Source organism: Cervus elaphus, chromosome X (genome assembly GCF_910594005.1).
Source record: "Cervus elaphus chromosome X, mCerEla1.1, whole genome shotgun sequence".
NCBI lineage: Eukaryota > Metazoa > Chordata > Mammalia > Artiodactyla > Cervidae > Cervus > Cervus elaphus.
Window position 1 is genome coordinate 37,215,299 of NC_057848.1, and position 22,386 is coordinate 37,237,684.

Genomic DNA, 22,386 nt, shown 5'->3' on the forward strand with positions numbered 1-22,386 from the left:
ACATCCATGTATCTGTATCTAGACATATTTGGATTCCATATTTATGAGCATATAAAGGAGTTTTAGACAACTGGTTTGCAAATATGCCTTTAAGCATGTGTGTTTGTGTGTGTATATATACTTTTCCCTATAGATGATAATTTTCTAAAGGTTGAGGACCACATTCTTTTTTATCTACACACACACACACACACACACGTGCACATACATCCTATCCCACCCTGTAGTATATTTTGCTTAAAGTGACTGTAGAAAGTAAATATTTCAATAACCTACAGCATAATAGGAAACCATCATAAAAACATGAAGAGAGGTATGATGAGGTAAAAAAATATATATATAACAAAAAAACTGTTTTTAGTGCTGGCCATTTCATTATGCTGTCACACAGGCACAAGAGCAAATAAAGTCAGAATGAAGCCTGTAACAAAGTAATTTGGTAACCAAAGCATGAACAGGGTATGTAGATACAGTGACAGGGAAAAGGACTTGGAAATTAAAAAAACAGTGGCAGTAGACTTTATGTTTTGGATGTGTGGAAATGAGCGGGAAATGATCCTCACACTGCATCTTTGATTTCAGGAGAAATGACTATTGCTTTCCCAGAGATAAACACATAAGACTTACAGAAAATCTTAGTTCTATTTTCACACCATTGACCTTAAACAGAAGAACTGAAATAATTGATAGGTTTGAAACTACATTTTTTCCTATAAAATCACACATACATTCATACACACATATAAAAATTGAAAGAAAATCAGTGAAACCAGTTATGATAAACAGTCTTAAAGTGGAGGTGTTTCACTTCATTTTTATGGGTCAGCCAAAAAGTTCATTCAGGTTTTTCCATAGCATCTTATGGAAAAATCTGAATGAACTTTTTGATCAATCCAATATATTCAGTTATTAAATATGAATTTCTTGAATACTCATTTATCAAGCACTGTTCTAAGCACTGAGATGTCAAGTGAATAATATCCATTCCCTGCTCTCAAGGGATTCTAAAGGATTCTGATCAGAAAACAGCCAAATTCTCTGTTTTCTCTATTCCTGGTTTATATATTTAGATATAATAGACATAATTAACTGCTTGCATAGAAAGATAATTAGTGATAAGTACTTTAATAAGGCACAGAAAAGTCCCACTTAATGGGAGGACTCACTAGTAATTGGGCTTGATATGTTAGGTTCAAGACAATTTTATACAGGCAAAGTGGGATATAATGACTTCAATGGCAGGAGGACTGTTAATTTCTTGATAGGAGCACAATAAAAGAACACCACTGTAAAATCAAGGGTTTGCCTCATAACCCTTGATGCTAGGAACATAGGGGAAAAAGTGAATACTAGGCCTTCAAGCCTAGACTGAAACTGTGTCATCATTTGCTTAAGCATAAATTAAAGTGGCAGTTCCACTTTCTCAGCTTTCAGAGAGTCTTTATGTGGCTTTGCAGTAATAATACATTTTCTACACTCCAAGAAGAAGCAATGTAATATGAATTCCCCTTCACAATGTATTGTTTTAAATGACATTGACTAGTAAGCTGTCAGTTCAGTTTCTTATTTGTGGGAAACTGGTAGATACTATTTTCTTCAGTAGTTTACACTGACAGACTTGAATGCATTCTTGTGATTCCTTAGTGGCCCAATGATATCAGGCAAGCCTTCTGCTAAATGAAGAATACAAACGATGAGTGCAAACTTGCTACACACAAAATGATTTGGAGGATAATTTCCTCTCGAAGATGAGAGTATGTTCTGGTGAAGTAGATGTATTTTCTTCATTAGGCTCATATCCTGTTGCTATTATCTAAATATGAAACATTAGAATATTAATAATTTTACACTTCAGTGATATAAAATATAAAGATGGTAGAGAACCAGTAAGCATTCCAAATCCAAGCCAAATTTCCAGGAGCATATATGAGAATTATTTGTTACTAGATATTTATTCAAATGTAGAAGCAATGACAGATTTTATTTTCCTGGGCTCCAAAATCACTGCTGATGGTGACTGCAGTCATGAAATTAAAAGACACTTACTTCTTGGAAGAAAAGCTATGACAAAAATAGACAGCATATTAAAAAGCAGAAAAAGTGATTTGCCAACAAAGGTCCCATATTGTCAGGAAGCATTTAACAGGAGGCTTCCTGTGTGCTGTTTTGGATCTGTCAGGAATTCTCTGTTCCTTATTAATTGCAGGGGCAAGCCTTTCCCGGGGCTGAGGAATCCAGGCATCTCCTTCATTAGTTTTTCAATACGGTGATAAGTACCCTCTTCCTTCTTATGAACCATAAGATAAAAGTGAATGTTTACAACTCTTTCTCTTTAATATGGATCGCTTATATTTTGTAAGTCTGGAATTTTGATCTTTATCTTTGTTGAGAATAACTACCTTGTAAGACAGTATATATGCCCACACCATGTTGATTAAAACACCTTTGCTCCATCAGAGCTTGGATGCCCGTGTCTGTCTGCCTGTCTGTCTGTCTGTCTGTCTCTCTCTCTTTCTCTCTCTCTATTTCTGGCTGATTCCCTGGAGCATGAAAGCCAGCTGCATAACCCAGGGAATACTAGCCTCTTTCCTTCTTTCACTCTCTCATCGTTGACTCCAGACCACCAGGTTCTGGTCCAATAAAGGACCAACACCATATAGTCAAAACTATGGTTTTTCCAGTAGTCATGTATGGATGTGAGAGTTGGACCATAAAGAAAGCTGAGCGCTGAAGAATTGATGCTATTGAACTGTGGTGTTGGAGAAAACTTTTGAGAGTCCCTTGGAGAGCAAGGAGACCCAACCAGTCCATCCTAAAGGAAATCAGTCCTGAATATTCATTGGAAGGACTGATGCTGAAGCTCCAGTAGTTTGGCCACCTGATGCCAAGAACTGACTCACTGGAAAAGACCCTGATGCTGGGAAAGATTGAGAGCAGGAGGAGAAGGGGGAAACAGAGGATGAGATGGTTGGATGGCATCACTGACTCTGTGGCCATGAGTTTGAGCAAACTCTGGGAGATGGTGAAGGATAGGGAAGCCTACCATGCTGCTGTCCATCAGGTCATAAAGAGCTGGACATGACTGAGCCACTGAACGGCAACAATTTAATTTACTTAAATGTGACTTTTTCCATAAACCACTGGAAATGTTGCAATTGCCCTTTAAGCCCTACTCCCAGTTGACCCAGGCAGGCCTCCTTATCCTCTGCTCTGAAATCATCACAATGGCCACATGGGTTCTGGCCAGGGCAGGGCCCTCTGTGACATCACCAAGGACCTAGCCCTGCCTGGTCCTCAGTCTCCACGTGTGAGGGCAGACCAGCACAACATGAGCCACTTCATGTTAACTCACCATGCGGTCTGTAATATGGTTCTTTTTCTTGCCTACGTGTGTCTCATTTTTGTGTGCCTATGTGTTTTATGCTCTGAGAGATGAGGCTGTAGATCTCCCAGGGAAGATGCCCAGCGGAAGGCACTTTTGAATTTGGCAGAATCAACCAGAGCATGCCCAAGGCTGGCTTGGGGGCAAGTCATACTGGCTTTTTCTCCTCCTCCTGCTCTTCATGATACTGAAGTTTCCAGGAGACAGTGACAAGATTAAGGTGCACACTCTTCGTGTCCATTGGGGCTATTCATTTGGCTCTCCAGGAAAGAAAAAGAAAAAGGCTTCCCCCGACAAAGACTATATGTTTGGTACCTTAACCTGGCTTGAGAAGGACCTTGTGAACTTTGTGTCCAAGGTGCGGAATCTGAAACTTACCATGGTAACCTGTGGTAACCACAAATGTCCCAATCTTGAGGTTCCTGCAGATGCACACAATAACATTACAATATATGAGGTATGGGGCAAGGAAGACCTGGATCAAGTAGATTCGTGTGTCAAAGCAGAAGAGACATAGTTGAGTGTTGACAAATTGTATCTGAAGTAATAAAACTATTCTGAAGCAAAAGAAAAAAGCTTCTGATATTTTTTATTCACTCTACAGTTTTACCTTTTCTAGAATGTCCTATAATTGGCATGCAGTGTGTAATCTTTTCCAGACTAGCTCATTTTACTTAATAACTTTTATTCAGGTTTCATCCATTTCTTTTTGTGATTTGATAGCACATTTCTTTTTATTCTTGAATAGTATTCTGTCATGTTGATGTACTGTAGTTTATCCATTCATCTATTAAAGGGCACTTAGGTTGCTTCCAATATGTGTGTGTGTGTGTGAGAGAGAGAGAGAATGTGTTAAGCTGTTATAAAATTCATGTGCATGTTTTTGTGTAGGCATTAGCTTTCAAATCATTTGGTTGACTATCTAGGAGCATAATTGTTAGATCATATGGTATGGCAATGTTTAGCTAGGTAAGAAATTGCTTCTAAAGTGACATACCATTTTGCATTCCCACTAACAACAAATGAGAGTCCCTATTGTTCCTCATCTTTGCCAGCAATGCAGGAGGTGTGGGTTTGATCCCTGGGTTGGGAAGAGCTCCTGGAGAAGGAAATGGCCACCCACTCCAGTATTTTAAATTGTTAAATTAAATCCCAAAGACCCACTCAGCCTCCAAGGATGGGGTTGCCTACCATTTCCCTGTCTAGCCTTGCCCTCTCCCCTTGCCATTTCTCCTTCTTCCCCCACATCCCTCAATACACTAAGAACAATTTTAGAAAGTACTGACTTGAGAAATGTGTCAAATATATTATATCAATTAATGACTTCATTGATACAGTTTTTTTCTCCATTTTGTAGCCTGCTCTTCATTTATAATTTTTAATTTTGTAATTATTATTTGGCTACACCATGTGGTGGAGGCTGCCATCAATCCCACCATAGACCTGCCAGAAATTACACAGGACTGGGGAAACAGACTCTTGGAGGGCACAAACAAAATCGTATGCACACTACGACCCAGGAGAAAGGAGCAGTGACCCTACATGAGACTGATCCAGACTTGCCTGTGAGTCTCAAGGAGTCTCTGGCAGAGGCGTGGGTTGGCGGTGGCCTGCTGCAGGGTCCAGGGCACTGAGTGTAGCAGTGAATGCATGGGATCTTTTGAAGGTCACCATTATCTTCATTACCTCCACCATAGTTTGGTCTTAGGTCAAAAAACAAGGAGGGAACACAGCCCCACCCATCAACAGAAAATTGGATTAAAGATTTACTAAGCAGGACCCAGAGACCCCACAGAGACTGAGACAGAACTGTGTTTGAGTGTATCCTGCTGAGGTACTGGTCAGCAGTGGCCTGCAGCAGGGGTTCTGGGTGCAGCAGACCTGGGTATAGCATAAGCCCTCTTGGAGGTTGTTGCCATTAACCCCACCATAGAGCCACCAGAACTTATACAGGACTGGGAAACAGACTCCTAGAGGGCACACACAGAAACTTGTGCACACCAGGACCCAGGAGAAAGGAGAAGTGACCCCACAAGAGACTGACCCAGACTTGCCTGTGAGTCTCCATGAGTCTCTGGTGAAGGCATGGGTCGGTGGTAGCCTGCTGCAGAATTGGGGACCCTGAGTGCAGCAGTGCAGGCCTGGAACTTTTTGAAGGAGGTCACCATTATCTTCATTACCTCCACCATAGTTTGGCCCCAGGTAAATAACAGGGAGGAAAAATAGCCCCACCCATCAACAGAAAATTGGATTAAAGATTTACTGAGTATGGCCCCACCCATCAGAACAAGACCCAGTTTCCCCCTCAGTCAGTCTCTCCCATCAGGAAGCTTCCATAAACATCTTATCCTTCTCCAACAGAGGGGAGACACTGAAAACCACAAGCACAGAAAACTAACCAATCTGATCACATGGACCACAGCCTTGTCCAAATCAACGAAACTATGAGCCATGCCATGTAGGGCCACCCTAGATGGACAGGTCATAGTGGAGAATTTTGACAAAACGTGGTCCACTGGAGAAGGGAATGGCAAACCACTTCAATATTCTTGCCTTGAGAACCCCATTAACAGTATGAAAAGGCAAAAAGACAGGACACTGAAAGATGAACTCCCCATGTCAGTAGTTGCCCAGTATGCTTCTGGAGATTGGTGGAGAAATAACTTCAGAAAGAATGAAGAGAGAGAGCCAAAGCAAAAACAACACCCAGTTGTGGATGTGACTGGTGAAGGAAATCAAGTCCGATGCTGTAAAGAGCAATATTGCACTGGAACCTGGAATGTTAGTTCCATGAATCAAAGCAAATTGGAAGTGGTCAAACAGGAGATGGCAAGAGTGAACATCGACATTTTAGGAATCAACAAACTAAAATGGACTGGAATGGGTGAATTTAACTCAGATGACCATTATATCTACTACTGTGGGCAAGACTTCTTAGGAGAAATGGAGTGGCTATCATAGTCAACAAAAGAGTCTGAAATGTAGTACTGGGATGCAATCACAAAAACAATAGAATGATCTCTGTTCACTTCCAAGACAAACCATTCAATATCACAGTAATCCAAGTCTATGCCCTGACAATTAATGCTGAAGAAGGTGAAGTTGAAAAGTTCTATGAAGACCTACAAGACCTTCTAGAACTAACAACCAAAAAAGATGTCCTTTTCATTATAGGGGACTGGAATGCAAAAGTAGGAAGTGAAAAAATACCTGAGTAATAGGCAAATTTGGCCGTGGGGTACAGACTGAAGCAGCGCAAAGGCTAACAGAGTTCTGCCAAGAGAATGCACTGGTCATAGTAAACACCCTCTTCCAACAACATAAGTGAAGATTCTACCCATAGATATCACCAGATGGTCAATACCGAAATAAGATTGATTATATTCTTTGCAGCCAAAAATGGAGAAGCTCTATATAGTCAGCAAAAACAAGACCATGAGCTGACTGGGGCTCAGATCCTGAACTCTTTAATGCCAAATTCAGACTTAAATTGAAGAAAGTAGGGAAAACCACTAGACTATTCAGGTCTGGCCTAAATCAAATCCCTTACGATTATACAGTGGAAGTGAGAAATAGATTCAAGGGATTAGATCTGAAAGACAGAGTACCTCAAGAACTATGGACGGAGGTTTGTGACATTGTACAGGAGGCAGGGATCAAGACCATCCTCAGGAAAAAGAAATGCAAAAAAGCAAGATGGTTGTCTGAGTAGGCCTTACAAATAACTGTGAAAAGAAGAGAAATGAAAGGCAACGGAGAAAAGGAAAAATACACCCATCTGAATGCAGAGTTCCAAAGAACAGCAAAGAGAGATAAGAAAGCCTTCCTCAGTGATCAATGAAAAGAAATAGAGGAAAACAATAGAAAGGGAAAGACTAGACATATCTTCAAGAAAATTAGAGATACCAGGGGAACATTTCATGCAAAGATGTGTTCAATAAAGGACAGAAAATTTTTGGACCTAACAGAAGCAGAAGATATTAAGAAAAGGTGGCAAGAATACACAAAAGAACTATACAAAAAGATCTTCACTACTCAGGTAATCACGATGGTGTGATCGCTCACCTAGAGTCAGACATCCTGGAAGGCAAAGTCAAGTCGGCCTTAGGAAGCATCTCTACGAACAGTGCTAGTGGAGGCGATGAGATTCCAGTTGAGCTATTTCAAACCCTAAGAGATGATGCTGTGAAAATGCTGCACTCAATATGTCAGCAAATTTGGAAAACACAGCAATGGCCAGAGGACTGGAAGAGGTCAATTTTCATTCCAATCCCAAAGAAAGGCAATGCCAAAGAATGTTCAAACTACTGCACAATTGCATTCATCTCACATGCTAGCAAAGTAATGCTCAAAATTGTCCAAGCCAGTCTTCAGCAATATGTGAACCATGAACTTCCTGATGTTCAAGCTGGATTTAGTAAAGGTAGAAGAACTAAAGATCAAATTGCCAACATCCGTTGGGTCATCAAAAAAGCAAGAGAGTTTCAGGAAAACATTATTTCTGCATTATTGACAATGCCAAAGCCTTTGACTGTGTGGATCACAACAAACTGTGAAAATTCTGAAAGAGATGAGAATACCAGACCACCTGACCTGCCTCTTGAGAGATCTGTATGCAGGACAAGAAGCAACAGTAGAACAGGACATGAAACAACAGACTGGTTCCAAATTGGGAAAGAAGTACATCAAGACTGTATATTGTCACCCTGCTTACTTAACTTACATGCAGAGAACATCATGGGTAATACTGGGCTGGATGAAGCACAAGCCAGAATCAAGATTGCTGGGAGAAATATCAATAACCTCAGATATGCAGATGACACCACCCTTATGGCAGAAAGTGAGGAACTAAAGAGCCCCTTGATGAAAGTGAAAGAGGAAAGTGAAAAAGTTGGCTTAAAGCTCAACATTCAGAAAACTAACATCATGGCATCAGGTCCTATCACTTCATGGTAAATAGATGGAGAAACATTGGAAACAGTGACAGACTTTATTTTGGGGTCTCCAAAATCACTGCAGATGGTGACTGTAGCCATGAAATTAAAAGACGCTTACTCCTTGGAAGAAAGGTTATGACCAACCTAGATAGCATATTAAAAGCAGAGACATTACTTTGCCAACAAAGGTCCATCTAGACAAGGCTATGGTTTTCCAGTAGTCTTGTATGGATGTGAGAACTGGACTATAAAGAAAGCTAAGCAGTGAAGAATTGGTGCTTTTGAACTGTGGTATTGGAAAAGACTCTTGAGATACCCTTGGATTGCAAGAAGATCCAACCAGTCCATCATAAAGAAAATCAATCCTGGATATTCATTGGAAGGACGGATGCTGAAGCTGAAACTCCAATATTTTGGCCACCTCATGTGAAGAACTCATTTGGAAAGACCCTGATGCTGGGAAAGACTGAAGGTGGTAGGAGTAGGGGATGACAGAGGATGAGATGGTTGGATGGCATCACTGACTCAATGGACATGAGTTTGAGTAAACTCTGGGAGTTGATGATGGACAGGGAGGCCTAGTGTGCTGTAGTCCATGGAGTCACAAAAAATCGGACAGGACTGAACGACAGAAGTGAACTGAACTGAGCATGTCCCACCCATCAGAAGAAGACCAAGTTTCCTCCACAGTCAGTCTCTCCTATGAGGAAGCTTCCATAAGCCTCTTATCTTTATCCCTCAGCGGGCAGACAGAATGAAAAGCACAATCACAGAAAACTAATAAAACTGATCACAAGGACCACAGCTTTGTCTGACTCAGTGAAACTATGATCCATGCCTTGTAGGGCTTCCCAAGACGAATGGGTCATTGTGGAGAGTTTTGACTAAACGTGGTCCACTGGAGAAGGGAATGGCAAACCACTTCAGTATTCTTGCCTTGAGAACTCCATTAACAGGCAGAAAATATGAAACTGAAAGATGAACTAGCCAGGTCGGTAGGTACCCAGTATGCTACTGGAGAAGAGTAGAGAGATAACTCCAGAAAGAAAGAAGAGATGGAACCAAAGCAAAAACAATGCCCAGTTGTGGATGTGACAGGTGATGGAAGTAAAATCTGATGCTGTAAAGAATAATAATTGCATAGGTACCTGGAACGTTAGATCCATGAATCAAGATAAATTGGAACTGGTCAAACAGGAGATGGCAAGACTGAACATCGGCATTTTAGGAATCAGTGAACTAAAATGGACTGGAATGTGTGAATTTAACTCAGATGACCATTATATCTACTACTGTGAGCAATAATCCTTTAGAAGAAATGGAATATCCCTCATAGTCAACAAAAGAGTCTGAAATGCAACAACAAAGACCCAGCACAGTCAAAATAAACAAAGATGTAGAAATATATGGACCTAACAGAAGCAGAAGATCCTCAGAAAAGGTGGAAAGAATATACAGAAAAACTATACAAAAGGATCTTCATGACCCAGATAACCACGATGGTGTGATCTCTCACCAAGAGCCACACACCCTGGAATGTAAAGTCAAGTGGGCCCCAGGAAACATCACTACCAACAAAGACAGTGGAAGTGATGGAACTCCAGTTGAGATATCTCAAATCCTAACAGATGATGCCATTAAAGTGCTGTACTCAATATGCCAGCAAATTTGGAAAACTCAGCAGTGGCAACAGGACTGGAACAGATCAGTTTTCATTCCAATCCCAAAGAAAGGCAATGCCGAAGAATGTTCAAACTACTGCACAATTGCACTTATCTCACACACTAGCAAGGTAATGCTCAAAATTGTCCAAGCCAGGCTTGAACAGTATGTGAACTGTGAAATTCCAGATGCTCAAGCTGGATTTAGAAAAGGCAGAGGAACCAGAGATTAAATTGCCAACATCCGTTGCATAATCAAAAAAGCAAAAGAGTTCCAAAAATCATCTACTTATGCTTTATTGATTATGCCAAATCCTTTGACTATGTGGATCACAACAAACTGTGGAAAATTATTCAAGAGATGAGAATACCAGGCCACCTGACCTGCCTCCTGAGGAATCTGTATGCAGGTCAAGAAGCAACAGTTAGAACTGGACATGGAACAAATGACTGGTTCCAGATTGGGAAAGGAGTATGTCAATGCTGTATATTGTCACCCTGCTTCTTTAACTTATGTGCAGAGTACAGAATGTGAAATGCTGGGCTGGATGAAGCACAAGCTGGAATCAAGATTGCTGGAAGAAATATTAATAACCTCAGATACACAGATGACACCAACCTTATGGCAGAAATCCAAGAACTAAAGAGCCTCTTAATGAAAGTGAAAGAGGAGAGTGAAAAAGTTGGCTTAAAACTCAACATTCAGAAAATTAAGATCATGGCATCCAGTCCCATCACTTCATGCCAAGTAGATGGGGAAACAGTGAGAGACTTTATTTTTTGGGCTCCAAAATCACTGCAGATGGTGACTGAAGCCAGTAAATAAAAAGATGCTTGCTCCTTGTAAGAGAAGTTATGACCAACTTAGACAGCATGTTGAAAAGCAGAGACATTACTTTACCAACAAAGGTCCATCTAGTCCAATCTATGGTTTTTCCAGTAGACATGTGTAGGTGTGAGAACTGAACTATAAAGAAAGCTGAGCACCAAAGAATTGATGGTTTTGAACTGTGGTGTTGGAGAAGACTTTTGAGAGACCCTTGGACTGCACAGAGATCAAACCAGTTTGTCCTAAAGGAAATCACTCCTGAATATTCATTGGAAGGACTGATGCTGAAACTGAAGCTCAAATAGTTTGACCACAAGATGCAAAAAAATGGACTCACTGGAAAAGACCCTGATGCTGGAAAAGATTGAAGGCAGGAGGAGAAGGGGATGACAGAGGATGAGATGGTTGGATGTCATCACCAACTCGATGGACATGAGTTTGAGCGAGCTCTGGGAGTTGGTGATGGACAGGGAAATCTGGCGTAATACAGTCCATGAGGTTGTAAAGAGTCAGACACGACTGAGCAACTGAAATGAACTGAACTGTGACATGCTGTGTCTTAGTTCCCTGACCAGGGATAAAACTCATGCCCCCTGCAGCAGAAGCACAGGTTCTAGACCACCAGGGAAGTCCTACCATGGATGTTCTAATGTTTAACAAATGTAGGTCTACTTAAGAAAATGGTGGTGCATCCTATCATTGATCACAAGTGATAGTAGGGGATGGTATTCTTGTTTACATCTCAGTTTAGCTTTTTTTTTCTCCTTTTTGAGACAGATGATCAGAGCCAATGATAGTCAAAGATGCAGTTAATCTGCCCATGGCCTAATCTCTCCATTATATTATTTTAGTCTTTTTCTTTCTAGAATATTGCAATGTATTAGTGTTTTTCAGACTGAATTTGCAAATGAAACACTTGGAGATGTTGTTAACGTGCAGACTGCTAATTGAGTAGATCTGGGTTGGAGTCTGTGATTTTCTACTAGAAGATTACCAAATTCATAGGTTCCATTCAGTTATGAATTGTAACGACCACATTCCACGGAAATGATTAATGATATGAGCCTATTGGCATGCAAAACAAACAGTGGGAAAATGGGCTTCTTTCGTGCAGTTGCAGAGTTAATCCTGAATAAGATACATTGTCATTTTTTAAAAAAATACTGTGCTATTTTTCTATAATTTAAAGCATCCAATAAGAAATATGCGAAAGAAGTAAGACCACATATATCCCAGTAAAGTCGTTGTTTCTAATCTCAAACTTACTAAAATTCTGCAAAGAGATATCCATCAGGGAAAAAAAAATTCTGCCATTAATAACATGGTTAAGATTGAATATACAAAGTTGAAAACAAACAAACAAACAAACAAAAAGACACAAAGAAACAACACTGTAAGTCAGCTATACTTCAATTTTAAAAAAGAATAGTGTATATATACACTATGTATATTTTGAGGATGTGGCTAAAAACTCAGCATGTCTACTTTAAACAATGCATTGATTAATGACAAGATATAATTATGCACATGACTTTTTCAATATCAATTCCCCACAGTCTCAGATTTCCTATATTAATGATAAAACTGCAAAACATAGAACAAGTAGTGTTCATTCTGATTCCATCTATGTTTAGTTAACTGAGTTCTTTCTCTCTCTGCCTGTTTTTTTCTCCATAGCTCTTAGTGACTATATGATATGTTTGACTTCTTTGCTTATTGTATATCTCTACCTAACTTGGGAATAAAATATAAATTCATGAGGACTTTTTTTTTTTAACTGCAGTATGTCCAGTGACTGCAAAGCTCTGACACATAGTAGGTGCTTAACAAACATCTGATGTATGAAAGAGAATGATACCTCTATATTAGGAGAGATAACAAACACAGATCCTATTATAATGGGACAACATAGAGATGAATCATTGATAGAAATTCCATTATAGGGGGTGGTCCTAAGATAGCGGAGGAATAGGACAAGGAGATCACTTTCTCCTCCACAAATTCATCGGAAGATCATTTGAACGCTGAGCAAATTCCACGAAACAACTTATGAATGCTGGCAGAGGACACCAGGCACCCAGAAAGGCAGCCCATTGTCTTCAAAAGGCGGTAGGACAAAATACAAAAGATAAGAAGAGAGACAAAAGAGTTAGGGATGGAGATCCATCCCAGGGAGGGAGTTGTAAAAGAGGAGAAATTTCCAAACACCAGGAAATCCTCTCACCAGCAGGTCTGTGGGGAGTCTTGGAATCTCAGAGGGCAACATAACCGGGAGGAAAAATAAATAAATAAAACCCACAGATTACATGCCAAATGGCATCTCCCAGCGGAGAAGTAGCCCAGACGCTCACATCTGCCACCAGTAATCGGGGGCTGAACAGGGAGGCGTGGGCTGCATTGCTTAGGGTAGGGACCAGACCTGAATGCCCTGAGGACAATCTGAGGGAGCTAATGTGAGATAGCAACCCAAACTGTGGGATAGCCAGAGAGAGAAAAAAAGAGCGAGAGAGAAAACTTTCCCACAAAAGCTCTAACCTAAGGCACTGCGGGCCGCTCACAGAACAAAGGACTGAGCGAATACCAGAGGAGAGCTAGCTGGCTGTGAACTGGCCCATCCCCCGCCAGAGGCAGAGAGGCAGGCTAGCGACAGCCAGAGCCAGAAAGGGGCACTCTCAGCCCCAGAGACGTCATCCTCTACCAAACTGCGAGCAGGCTCCCAGCTGCTAACTAAGTCTTCCTGGGATCCTGGATGGTTGACATCCACCGGGAGGGTCGCAGGCAGAGATCAGCTCCCCAGAAGAGACACACAGCACACCTGAGACAGTGCTCCCACTCCACACCCAAGAAACCGAGTGGCTGGGACCACGGAGGTGATAAGACACACTGCTCCACCTGAGAGTGTGCTCGCCAAGTACCTGGTCACCTGAGCTGCTCAGACCTGGGAAGGGCACAAAATGCAGGCCCACTGAGTCTGTGCCTTTGTGGAGTACCCGAGAACCTGAACCTGAGTGGCTTAGACCTGGGAAGTGCATGCAACCCAGGGCCTGCTTCAGACAGTTCATCTGGAGCTCCTGGATGCCTGAGCAGTGTAGACTGGGAAAGCACACAGGCTGTGAGCAGGGGCAAACCCAGTGTGGCTGAGACACTGCAAGCACTCCCCACACACACCAGTGATATGTGTTTGCAGTGTTCCTCTTTCCCCACAGCACGACTGAACAAGTGAGCTTAAACAAGTGACCACCTTTTCCCCTTTGTGTCAGGGTGGAAATTAGACATTGAAGAGACTTGCAAAACAGAAGAAGCCAAAATAAACAGAGGGAACCACTTTGGAAGTAAGAGGTGCAACAGATTAAAATCCTGTAGTTAGCACCGACTACATTGGAAGGGGCCTATACACCTTGAGAAGTATAAGCTGGAACAAGGAACTATCTGAAACTGAACTGACTCCACACTGTCCACAACAGCTCCAGAGAAATTCCTAGATATATTTTTACTATTATCATTTTTTAAATTTTTAAAATTTTAAGTCCTTTTTTACTACTTTAATTTTCATTTTTATAACCTACTATTACCTTGCCAAAAAAAGACCCCATTTTTAAAGCACATTTCATATATATTTTTTATAATTTTTGTGATTTTTATTTTTTTTTAATATTGTAATCTTGAGAGTCTAACCTCTACTCTAAACTTTCAATCTTTGCTTTTTGGTATTTGTTATCAATTTTATACCTTTAAGAATTCAATCTTCAGTACCCATTTTTACTTAGGAGTGTGATTACTGGCTTGATTTCCCTCTCCCCCTTTTGACTCTCATTTTTCTCCCCTAGGTCACCTCTATCTCCTCCCTCCCCCTTCTCGTCTTTACCCAACTCTGTGAATCTCTTTGGGTATTCTGGGCTGTGGAGAACACTTAGGGAACTGATTACTAAATTTGATTACTGGCTAGATTGCTCTCTCCCCTTTTGATTCCCCCTCTTCTTCTCCTGGTCACCTCTATCTCCTTCCTCCCTCTTCTCATCTCCATGTAACTCAGCAACCCTTTCTTGGTGCCCTTCACTGTGGAGAATCTTTTCTCCATTAACCTAGATGTTTTATCATCGGTGCTGTATGGATGGAGAAGTCTTGAGGCTACTGTAAGAATAAGAGTGAAAACCAGGGGCAGAAGGCTTAAATTCAAAACCTGAGAACACCAGAGAATTCCTAACTCCAGGGAATGTTAATCAATACGAGCTCATCCAAAAGCCTCCATACCTACACTGAAACCAAGCTCCACCCAAGAGCCAACACGTTCCAGAACAAGCCATACCATGCAAATTCTCCAGCAACACAGGAACATAGCCCTGAGCTTTAATATACAGGCCGCTCAAAGTCACACCAATCCCACTGACATCTCAAAACTCACTACTGAACACTTCATTGCACTCCAGAGAGAAGAAATCCAGCTCCACCCACCAGAACACCAACTCAAGCTTCCCTAACCAGGAAACCTTGACAAGCTACTCATCCAATCCCACCCACAGGGAGGAACCTGCACAATAAAGAAGAACCACAAACTGCCAGAATTCAGAAAGGCCACCCTATACACAGCAATCTAAACAAGATGAAAAGGCAGATAAATACCCAGCAGGTAAAGGAACATGATAAATGCCCACCAAACCAAACCAAACCAAAGAGGGGGGATAGGGAGTCTACCTGAAAAAGAATTCAGAATAATGATAGTAAAAATGATCCAAAATCTTGAAAACAAAATGGACTTACAGATAGCCTGGAGACAAGGATTGAGAAGATGCAAGAAATGTTTAAGAAGAACCTAGAAGAAATAAAAGAGTCAATCAATAATGAATAATACAATAAATGAGATCAAAACATTTTGGAGGGAAACAACAGTAGAATAACTGAAGCAGAAGGTAGGATAAGTGAGGTGGAAGATAGAATGGTGGAAATAAATGAAGCAGAAAGGAAAAAAGAAAAAAAATAAAAGAAATGAGGACAACCTCAGAGATCTCTGGGACAATGTCAAACACCCCAACATTTGAATCATAGGAATCCCAGAAGAAGAAGACAAAAAGAAAGGCCATGAGCAAATACTTGAGGAGATAATAGTTGAAAACTTCCCTAAAATGGGGAATGATCTAGCCACCCAAGTCCAAGAAACCCAGAGAGTCCCACAAAGGATAAACCCAAGGCAAAACACCCCAAGACACATATTAATCAAATTAACAAAGATCAAACACAAAGAACAAATATTAAAAGCAGCAAGGGAAAAACAACAAATAACACACAAAGGGATTCCCACAAGGATAACAGCTGATCTTTCAATAGAAACTCTTCAGGCCAGAAGGGAATGGCAGGACATATTTTTTTTTTTTTTTTTTTTTTTTTTTTAATTTTTTTATTAGTTGGAGGCTAATTACTTCACAACATTTCAGTGGGTTTTGTCATACATTGATATAAATCAGCCATAGATTTACACTTATTCCCCATCCCGATCCCCCCTCCCACCTCCCTCTTCACCCGACTCCTCTGGGTCTTCCCAGTGCACCAGGCCCGAGCACTTGTCTCATGCATCCCACCTGGGCTGGTGATCTGTTTCACCATAGATAGTATACATGCTGTTCTTTTGAAACATCCCACCCTCACATTCTCCCACAGAGTTCAAAAGTCTGTTCTGTATTTCTGTGTCTCTTTTTTTGTTTCGCATATAGGGTTATCATTACCATCTTTCTAAATTCCATATATATGTGTTAGTATGCTGTAATGTTCTTTATCTTTCTGGCTTACTTCACTCTGTATAATGGGCTCCAGTTTCATCCATCTCATTAGGACTGATTCAAATGAATTCTTTTTGACAGCTGAGTAATATTCCATGGTGTATATGTACCACAGCTTCCTTATCCATTCATCTGCTGATGGGCATCTAGGTTGCTTCCATGTCCTGGCTATTATAAACAGTGCTGCGATGAACATTGGGGTGCACGTGTCTCTTTCAGATCTGGTTTCCTCAGTGTGTATGCCCAAAAGTGGGATTGCTGGGTCATATGGCAGTTCTATTTCCAGTTTTTTAAGAAATCTCCACACTGTTCTCCATAGTGGCTGTACTAGTTTGCATTCCCACCAACAGTGTAAGAGGGTTCCCTTTTCTCCACACCCTCTCCAGCATTTATTGCTTGTAGTCTTTTGGATAGCAGCCATCCTGACTGGCGTGTAATGGTACCTCATTGTGGTTTTGATTTGCATTTCTCTAATAATGAGTGATGTTGAGCACCTTTTCATGTGTTTGTTAGCCATCTGTATGTCTTCTTTGGAGAAATGTCTGTTTAGTTCTTTGGCCCATTTTTTGATTGGGTCATTTATTTTTCTGGAATTGAGCTTCAGGAGTTGCTTGTATATTTTTGAGATTAATCCTTTGTCTGTTTCTTCATTTGCTATTATTTTCTCCCAATCTGACGGCTGTCTTTTCACCTTACTTATAGTTTCCTTTGTAGTGCAAAAGCTTTTAAGTTTCATTAGATCCCATTTGTTTACTTTTGCTTTTATTTCCAATATTCTGGGAGGTGGGTCATAGAGGATCTTGCTGTGATTTATGTCAGAGAGTGTTTTGCCTATGTTCTCCTCTAGGAGTTTTATAGTTTCTGGTCTTACATTTAGATCTTTAATCCATTTTGAGTTTATTTTTGTGTATGGTGTTAGAAAGTGTTCTAGTTTCATTCTTTTACAAGTGGTTGACCAGTTTTCCCAGCACCACTTGTTAAAGAGGTTGTCTTTTTTCCATTGTATATCCTTGCCTCCTTTGTCAAAGATAAGGTGTCCATAGGTTCGTGGATTTATCTCTGGGCTTTCTATTCTGTTCCATTGATCTATATTTCTGTCTTTGTGCCAGTACCATACTGTCTTGATGACTGTGGCTTTGTAGTAGAGTCTGAAGTCAGGCAGGTTGATTCCTCCAGTTCCATTTTTCTTTCTCAAGATTACTTTGGCTATTCGAGGTTTTTTGTATTTCCATACAAATTGTGAAATTCTTTGGTCTAGTTCTGTGAAAAATACCGTTGGTAGCTTGATAGGGATTGCATTGAATCTATAGATTGCTTTGGGTAGAATAGCCATTTTGACAATATTGATTCTTCCAATCCATGAACACGGTATGTTTCTCCATCTGTTTGTGTCCTCTTTGATTTCTTTCATCAGTGTTTTATAGTTTTCTATGTATAGGTCTTTTGTTTCTTTAGGTAGATATACTCCTAAGTATTTTATTCTTTTTGTTGCAATGGTGAATGGTATTGTTTCCTTAATTTCTCTTTCTGTTTTTTCATTGTTAGTATATAGGAATGCAAGGGATTTCTGTGTGTTAATTTTATATCCTGCAACTTTACTATATTCATTGATTAGTTCTAGTAATTTTCTGGTAGAGTCTTTAGGGTTTTCTATGTAGAGGATCATGTCATCTGCAAACAGTGAGAGTTTCACTTCTTCTTTTCCTATCTGGATTCCTTTTACTTCTTTTTCTGCTCTGATTGCTGTGGCCAAAACTTCCAACACTATGTTGAACAGTAGTGGTGACAGTGGGCACCCTTGTCTTGTTCCTGATTTCAGGGGGAATGCTTTCAATTTTTCACCATTGAGGGTGATGCTTGCTGTGGGTTTGTCATATATGGCTTTTATAATGTTGAGGTATGTTCCTTCTATTCCTGCTTTTTGGAGAGTTTTAATCATAAATGAGTGTTGAATTTTGTCAAAGGCTTTCTCTGCATCTATTGAGATAATCATATGGTTTTTATCTTTCAATTTGTTAATGTGGTGTATTACGTTGATTGATTTGCGGATATTGAAGAATCCTTGCATTCCTGGGATAAAGCCCACTTGGTCGTGGTGTATGATTTTTTTAATATGTTGTTGGATTCTGTTTGCCAGAATTTTGTTAAGGATTTTTGCATCTATGTTCATCAGTGATATTGGCCTGTAGTTTTCTTTTTTTGTGGCATCTTTGTCTGGTTTTGGAATTAGGGTGATGGTGGCCTCATAGAATGAGTTTGGAAGTTTACCTTCTTCTGCAATTTTCTGGAAGAGTTTGAGTAAGGTAGGTGTTAGCTCTTCTCTAAATTTTTGGTAGAATTCAGCTGTGAAGCCATCTGGTCCTGGGCTTTTGTTTGCTGGAAGATTTTTGATTACACTTTCGATTTCCTTGCCTGTGATGGGTCTGTTAAGATCTTCTATTTCTTCCTGGTTCAGTTTTGGAAAGTTATACTTTTCTAAGAATTTGTCCATTTCATCCAAGTTGTCCATTTTATTGGCATAGAGCTGCTGGTAGTAGTCTCTTATGATCCTTTGTATTTCAGTGTTGTCTGTTGTGATCTCTCCATTTTCATTTCTAATTTTGTTAATTTGGTTCTTCTCTCTTTGCTTCTTAATGAGTCTTGCTAATGGTTTGTCAATTTTGTTTATTTTTTCAAAAAACCAGCTTTTAGCTTTGTTGATTTTTGCTATGGTCTCTTTAGTTTCTTTTGCATTTATTTCTGCCCTGATTTTTAAGATTTCTTTCCTTCTGCTAACCCTGGGGTTCTTCATTTCTTCCTTCTCTAATTGCTTTAGGTGTAGAGTTAGGTTATTTATTTGGCTTTTTTCTTGTTTCTTGATGTAAGCCTGTAATGCTATGAACTTTCCCCTTAGCACTGCTTTTACAGTGTCCCATAGGTTTTGGGTTGTTGTGTTTTCATTTTCATTCATTTCTATACATATTTTGATTTCTTTTTTGATTTCTTCTATGATTTGTTGGTTATTCAGAAGTGTGTTATTTAGCCTCCATGTGTTTGAATTTTTAACAATTTTTTTCCTGTAATTGAGATCTAATCTTACTGCACTGTGGTCAGAAAAGATGACTGGAATGATTTCAATTTTTTTGAATTTTCCAAGACCAGATTTATGGCCCAGGATGTGATCTATTCTGGAGAAGGTTCCGTGTGCACTTGAGAAAAAGGTGAAGTTGATTGTTTTGGGGTGAAATGTCCTATAGATATCAATTAGGTCTAGCTGGTCCATTGTGTCATTTAAAGTTTGTGTTTCCTTGTTAATTTTCTGTGTAGTTGATCTATCCATAGTTGTGAGTGGGGTATTAAAGTCTCCCACTATTATTGTGTTACTATTAATTTCCTCTTTCATACTCGTTAGTGTTTGCCGTACATATTGCGGTGCTCCTATGTTGGGTGCATATATATTTATAATTGTTATATCTTCTTCTTGGATTGATCCTTTGATCATTATGTAGTGTCCTTCTTTATCTCTTTTCACAGCTTTTATTTGAAAGTCTATTTTATCTGATATGAGTATTGCGACTCCTGCTTTCTTTTGGTCTCCGTTTGCATGAAATATTTTTTTCCAGCCCTTCACTTTCAGTCTGTATGTGTCTCTTGTTTTGAGGTGGGTCTCTTGTAGACAGCATATATAGGGGTCTTGTTTTTGTATCCATTCAGCCAATCTTTGTCTTTTGGTTGGGGCATTCAACCCATTTACATTTAAGGTAATTATTGATAGGTGTGGTCCCGTTGCCATTTACTTTGTTGTTTTGGGTTCACGTTTATACAACCTTTCTGCATTTCCTGTCTAGAGAAGATCCTTTAGCATTTGTTGAAGAGCTGGTTTGGTAGTGCTGAATTCTCTCAGCTTTTCCTTATCTGTAAAGCTTTTGAGTTCTCCTTCATATCTGAATGAGATCCTTGCTGGATACAGTAATCTAGGTTGTAGGTTATTCTCTTTCATTACTTTCAGGACGTCCTGCCATTCCCTTCTGGCCTGGAGGGTTTCTATTGATAGATCAGCTGTTATCCTTATGGGAATCCCTTTGTGTGTTATTTGTTGTTTTTCCCTTGCTGCTTTTAATATTTGTTCTTTGTGTTTGATCTTTGTTAGTTTGATTAATATGTGTCTTGGGGTGTTTCGCCTTGGGTTTATCCTGTTTGGAACTCTCTGGGTTTCTTGGACTTGGGTGGTTATTTCCTTCCCCATTTTAGGGAAGTTTTCAGCTATTATCTCCTCGAGTATTTTCTCATGGCCTTTCTTTTTGTCTTCTTCTTCTGGAACTCCTATGATTCGAATGTTGGGGCGTTTCACATTGTCCCAGAGGTCCCTGAGGTTGTCCTCATTTCTTTTGATCCTTTTTTCTTTTTTCCTCTCTGCTTCATTTATTTCCACCATTTTATCTTCTATCTCACTTATCCTATCTTCTGCCTCCGTTATTCTACTCTTGGTTCCCTCCAAAGTGTTTTTGATCTCATTCATTGCATTATTCATTTTTAATTGACTCTTTTTTATTTCTTCTAGGTCTTTATTAAACAATTCTTGTATCTTTTCAATCTTTGTTTCCAAGCTATTTATCTGTAACTCCATTTTGTTTTCAAGATTTTGGATCATTTTTATTATCATTATTCTAAATTCTTTTTCAGGTAGATTCCCTATCTCCTCCTCTTTTGTTTGACTTGGTGGGCATTTTTCTTGTTCCTTTACCTGTTGGGTATTTCTTTGCCTTTTCATCTTGTTTAGATTGCTGTGTCTGGAGTGGACTTTCTGTATTCTGGAGGTCTGTGGTTCCTTTTTATTGTGGAGGATTTACCCAGTGGGTGGGGTTGGACGTTTGGCTTGTCAAGGTTTCCTGGTTAGGGAAGCTTGCGTCAGTGTACTGGTGCGTGGAACTTGATTTCTTCTCTTTGGAGAGCAATGGAGTGCCCAGTAATGAGTTTTGAGTTGGGTCTATGTGTTAGGTGTGACCTTGGGTAGCCTGTATGTTGACATTCAGGGCTATGTTCCTGTGTTGCTGGAGAATTTGCGTGGTATGTCTTGCTCTAAAACTTATTGGCTCTTGGGTGGTGGTTGGTTTCAGTGTAGGTATGGAGGCTTTTGGACGGTCACTTATCACTTAAAGTTCCATGTAGTCAGGAGTTTTCTGGTGTTCTCAGGTTTTGGGCTTAAGTTTCCTGCCTCTGGATTTCAGTTTTATTCTTCCTGTAGTCTCAGGACTTCTCCAACTATACAGCTCTGATAATTAAACTTCTAGGTTAATGGCGAAAAGATTCTCCCCCGTTAGGGACACCCAGAGAGGTTCACAGAGTTACATGAACAGGAGAAAAGGGAGGAGGGAGATAGAGATGAGTAGGAGGAGAAAAAGGGGGACTCAAGAGGAGAGAGACAGATCTACGCAGCTGTCTGTTCCCAGAGTGTTCTCGTATCTCAGACACCTACAAGGATTCACAGAATTGGATGGGGAAGAGAAGGGGAAAAGAGGAAATAGAGGTGTTCTGAGGTAGAAAACAGAGAGTCAAGATTGGGAGGGAATAATCTTCGGTTTTAAGATAGGGCTTCTCTTTTTTTTTTTTTTTTGTAAGGTTATAGTGTAGTGAAGATGAAAGTGAAGAGTAGTAGAGGAGTACTAGAGGACTTTAAAAGAAATAAGAGAAAAAGAAAAATAGAAAATAGAAGAGAAAAAGGAAAGAAAAAAAAAAGAAGAAAAAGGAGAAGAAAAAAAAAGAAAAAGAAAAAAAAAAAAAAGAAAGAAAGAAAAAAAAAATTTTTTTTTTTCCCCCTAATTAAAAA

General features: G+C 39.9%; 1 pseudogene; it reads left to right on the forward strand.

Annotated features, from left to right (window-relative positions):
* Positions 1–3,353: 3,353 nt before the first annotated feature.
* On the forward strand, positions 3,354–3,899 carry LOC122689471 (annotated as a pseudogene).
* The last annotated feature ends 18,487 nt before the right edge of the window (positions 3,900–22,386 follow it).